At 39.5% G+C, this 5,245-nt stretch overlaps 1 protein-coding gene across 4 annotated transcripts in view; it reads right to left on the minus strand.

Moving 5' to 3' along the window:
- Window positions 1-5,151, minus strand: part of Bclaf3 (BCLAF1 and THRAP3 family member 3) — a 67,961-nt gene extending 62,810 nt beyond the window's left edge. For 2 of the 4 annotated variants that reach the window (XM_010643670.2, XM_010643671.2), the window contains exons 1-2: window positions 4,757-4,822; window positions 3,982-4,015 (exon numbers count right to left, since the gene is read on the minus strand). The gene's annotated coding sequence lies outside the window, so the exon portion shown is untranslated. Of the gene's footprint in view, window positions 1-3,981; window positions 4,016-4,756; window positions 4,830-5,132 lie in introns of those variants that run through there. The other 2 variants (XR_004515823.1, XR_784202.1) reach the window with 2 other exon arrangements.
- Window positions 5,152-5,245: the final 94 nt, after the last annotated feature.

Genomic DNA, 5,245 nt, shown 5'->3' on the forward strand with positions numbered 1-5,245 from the left:
GAGGGAGTGAAGGGAGGGCAGGGACAAGGGGAAAAATGAGAATCAAAACCTATTATGTAAAGGTACAGAATCCCAATGATGAATGTAACTGTACCGTATACCTAGATTGTACCAATAAATTCAATAAAAAAATGAAAGAACAAAAATAAATCAATTCATTTCCAAGGTTAGGAAAACAATTAAAAATAACAAAGTAAACTGGAAGCTGGGTATGATGACACATGCCTATACTCCCAGCATTCAGGAGGCTGATGCAGTTGGTTTGTCACAAGTTTGAGGCCCACCTAGGCTCCATACTGAGTTCAAGACAAGCCTAGATTACATAGCAAGACCCTGGCTCAAAAAAAAAAAAAAAAAGAAAAGGTAAAACAAAATAAAGTACATGGAAGAAAATAATAAAGACAAAAGTAAATAGGGCAGGGGATTTAGCTCAGTGGTTCTGCTGCTGCCTGCCGCAGAAGGTCGAAGTTCAATCCCCAGTATCAAAAAAATAATAATAATAGGAAGAAAAGTTTTAAATAGATATAATTAATAATCCAAATGTTTGTAATTTTATAAAAACAAAACAAACAACTACACAACCACTACATGCTATTTTTCTTTTTTTCGGTAGGGTAAAGCCTTCTACTACTGAACTACATCCATTTCTGCTATACTATTTTTCTTGATTAAGAAAAATGGGAGAGAGGGGAAAAAATGAGAACCAAGACCTGTCATGTAAAGATACAGGATCCCAGTAATGAACGTAACTGTATTGTATACCTAGATTGTACCAATAAACTCAATAAAAAGAAAAAAAAGAAAGAAAAATGGGAGAGGACTGGGGATTTAGCTCAGTGGTTCCGCTGCCTGCCTTGCAAGCACAAGGACCCGAGTTTGATACCTGGTACCAAAAAAGAAAAGAAAAATGGGAAAAAGCACAAAAGTAACAAATAAGAAATGATATAGAGGCCATAACCATGAAAACAGAAAAAATTGAAAAGTTATCACAGATATCTACCAAATAAACTTGAAAACCCAGATGAAAAGTGTATTTTTTAAAATAAAAATACAGGTCTCCAAAATTTACCCTTCAAAATTAAAAATCTTAAACAAACTAATTTCCATAGAAGAAATACAGAAAGTTATGAAAGAAATACCCCATTAAAGCATCAGGCTCAGACACAGGGGACTCTATCAAGCCTTCAAACACCAGATAGCAGCAATGCTCTATAAATTATTCCAGAGATGGTATGGTACAAGAAGTACCAAGCCTGCAGGAACATCAACCTTGAAGGAAGAGGAATCACCAAAGGAGAGAAAGAAACTTTGAGGAAGGAGGGAACCCTGGGACACAGAATCCCAGAAACTAAAGAGGGACACTGTACTTCAAGAAGATAGACTTTCACGGCAAATGCTGCATAGAGATCAAATAAAAGGAATGAAAAGTATTACCACACAGTCTGAGTAGGAGGAGTCTAAGTAGGAGGTCAAGAGACTAAGAAAGCCAATTATTAACGACTCCTTCCAACAGTCTGGCTGGGAAGGAGAGAAACTGGGTGGTGACAGGGTGATTAGGAGTCTAGGGAGGACATTTTGAAATGGGACCAACTTGAACAGGATTATCGTTGATAAGGAGGGACTATCTGTTTGGCACTAGGGATCTAAAATAGAACAATACTCATAATAGAGATAGGTCATGTCCAAGTAGTGCAATGTTTACTTTTATTTCTTAACAATAAAATCCAAATAATAAACTCCAAGTAAAATAGTGAATTTCTCCCAATATTCTATATTTACATATTATCTTCTTCATTGGTGCAAAGAGTTTTTCTCAGTGATTACATTCTATGTTATGTTAATTTAACAAACATTACTAAGTGGCAGTGACTGCTAGGGACTAGGAATACAAAATTGGAAGAAGCAGCTTCTTTCCTGAGAAGCTAAATCTCTGGTGGATAAGGATGATCACACGAGTGCCAGTACTTCCTGGTTTTACAAATACTAGGTGTTGTACAAATACTATCTCATTCAGCCCCCTCCACAGGCTGGAATTATCCCTATCTCACAGGTGAAGAGACCAAGACTTAGAAAGGTTAACTTATGCCCCATGTAAAGGATTTGAAACAGAATTCAGTTTCTTAGAGTCCCATACTGATACTTCCCCACCTTGCAACCCCTTTTTTAGAAAAATGACCCTGTGGAGGCTGCCCAGGTCACCTGCTCAGATGTTCAGTCAGCAGAATTGGGCTTTAGCACACTCTAGAGTAGTTGACATGCTGCACCACATTTTAAATTGCCATCTAAATTTGGAAAGCAGTTTTTATGCCCTCTAGCTGCCTGGTCAGTCTGCAGCCTATAGCCTGCACAAGGACCATGTTTTATTTATTATGAGCTTAAGGGCTATGTTTTATTTAGCTTTGTATCTGCTCCCCTCCGATTTATATATCTTTAAATGTTTGCTCTTTTAACATTTGTGCAGAATCATCAATCACCTAATTTCATAACTTTGATATTGCTTTTCTCTTATGTCTTTACAGTGCCAGGGATTGAACCCAGGGCCTTGCACATGCTAAGCACATACTCTATCACTGAGCTATACCCACTAGGCCCCTGATACTTTTTTAATATAATCTAGGGCTGCAGTATAAATCTTCAGACTTAAGGAGTAAAATAGTGTGGGGCAAAGGGTATCACAGAATAGTGTTTCAAATTTAGAAATTTACTTTAAATATTTTATGAACTTCCCAATGCTTCTGTTCTCTGAACTCTTTACAAGAGGGCAATAATAGCAAGAAGACAAAATATGTTTAAATGTACTTTCCATAAATGTCTCATTTGACTTTTAAAATCAGTCTATAAGAGGAGTAAGACAAACACTCTATAACCTCTAGTTCACAGTTGAGGAAATAGTACCTTAGAAAAGTTAAGTGATTTTTTCAAGGTAATCAGATATACTAGAATTCAAGAAGGTACTAACTTCAAATCCTTTGTTCAATTAGATAACCTTAACTAAACGAGTGGAATAAGAGATGAGAAACTAAATCGCTATTAACAAATAAGAAAAACATGAAAACCAGAGGATACTGGTCCTTGGTTACAGAGAACACAAATGGGTCAAAAATGTTCCTACAGAAATCCTTTAAATTTTGCCTTTTGCAGCCAGGTGTAGTGGCACACCCCTATAAGCCCAGCACTTGGGAGGCAGAGGGAAGGATCACTGCAATTTCAAGGCCAGGCTGGGCTACATAGTGAATTTGAGGCCAGCCTGAACTACATAGTGAGACCCTGACTAAAAAAAAAAATTGCCAGGGATTAGCTCAGTGGTACCACACTTGCCTCGCAAACACAAGGTCCTGAATTTATCCCCTCTAACGGAATAAATAAATAAATAAATTTTTAAATTTCCTTTTACTAGTTGTGGGGAAGGGCACTTGCATTGGTAAGAATGCAAATAGCATACCTTTTCCAGAGGGAAACTTAGCAATTCACATTTTTTATAAAATCCTTTATGAATATTCTCTGCCCAGTAACTCCATCACCTAGGAATGTACATTAAGGAAATAATCATGGATATAAAGACTTCACATTTATCTAACAATGTGTTTAAGTAGTGGAAAACTGGGACTAACCAACTAAATTATTATAGTCATGTAATGACATGTTATGTCATTGGATAAAAAAAGATTAAAAAGATAATTCACTTTGGAAAAACTCATGTATTCATCTCAGCATAGAAGAAAAAGACCCAATGTGTATAACCATATCCACAATGGTTATCTGGAAAGGCCAAAGTGCATTTTCATTGTGATTTTTGCATGTGGAATGGCTTATTAAATGTTTCTTACAATATAAATATTTCTAAGAAAAAATTTTGAAGATTTAAAGGTACTGTGAAACTGCAGGTATTTCAAGTGAAAACTGTAGTAGCCATTCTTAAAAACACCATTAAAATGAAGTATTACTAGGGTTGAGGGTGTGGTTTGGGGGTAAAGCACTTACCCAGCATGCTCAAGACCCTGGGTCCTTCGATTCACTGAGGGGAGAGGGAATAAATAAAGCATTACTATACCATTACCATTTATAAATAGGAAGGGGTGGAGGGGTTGCAGGGAAGGCAGTGGAATGGGGGAAAAATAAGAACCAAGATATATCATGCAAAGTTACAAATTCCCAATGATGAATGCCGTCCTACTGTATACCTAAAATATGTACCGATAAACTTAATGAATTTTTTAAAAAAGAAATACCACTGAAAAATAAAGCACTCTAGCACAGCACAGCACACCACCGTACTCAGCTGTAGTGTGTAGTCCCAGCTACTCGAGTGGCTCAGAATCGCTTGAACCCATAAATTCGAGACCAACTTAGACACCACAGAGAGATTCGGTCCCCAAAACTAATTAAAGCACTCTATGAATCCAGAGCCAAATCTTAACAAATTCTTTTGTTTGGATCTGTTCGCATTTAGAAAAAAAAAAGTATTTGTTTATGTATTTATTTTGGGACCGGGGATCAAACTCGGGTCCTTGGGCTTACAAGGCAAGCAGCAGCACCAGTGAGCTAAATCCCTGGCCCTAGGGGGGAAAAAAAGGCTGCCGTTGGGTAAGAAGACGCCAGGGAGACCCTGACTTGTACCTATATAGTTTGTAATTTGATTCAGAAAAGAAAAGCCATCGTCTAAGAGGCAGCTTGGAAAGCTCCTCAGAAGGAAAATATATAGGGGATACGTTTCTCTCCCGTTTCTTTCCCTCCCGACCTACTGCCAGAGTAGTACCTGTAGTGGCCCAGTTTCCTAAATACATCCTAGACAAGCAAAGGAAGATGCGCCAGCTTTCAGGAGACGTTTCTAAAAAGACAAGTTTTACTTTGGAATGAAGGATAAAGCGCAGCCTTCACTACTCATTCTCCACGTTATCTGGGAAAGATGCCGCTGCGCGGCAGGAACGCCTCCGGAGGAGGACAAAGCGGGAGCAGCTCGGCTCCGATCCCGCAGGCGACGCGTCAAGTGCCTCCTCGGGAACAAGGACACCGTCCCGGGACACCGCCTCCCCTCCGCCCCAACCACAGACGCTCGGAGCCGCTGGGACTACAGCCTGCCTGAAGGCGGGAGAAGGCTGCGATCGCGGGAGCAGGTGCCCAGGTCGCCGTACCATGGGGAAGTCACCGATCCAAACGGCTGGAGAGACACAGGGAAGTCATAAAACCGGGAGCCAGAGGTGGCCCACTGCTCCGATGGAAGGAGCCCGCCGAGGGTCCTAAGGGG

This window comes from Fukomys damarensis, unplaced genomic scaffold (genome assembly GCF_012274545.1).
Source record: "Fukomys damarensis isolate Sample0158 unplaced genomic scaffold, DMR_v1.0_HiC HiC_scaffold_39, whole genome shotgun sequence".
Taxonomy (NCBI): domain Eukaryota; kingdom Metazoa; phylum Chordata; class Mammalia; order Rodentia; family Bathyergidae; genus Fukomys; species Fukomys damarensis.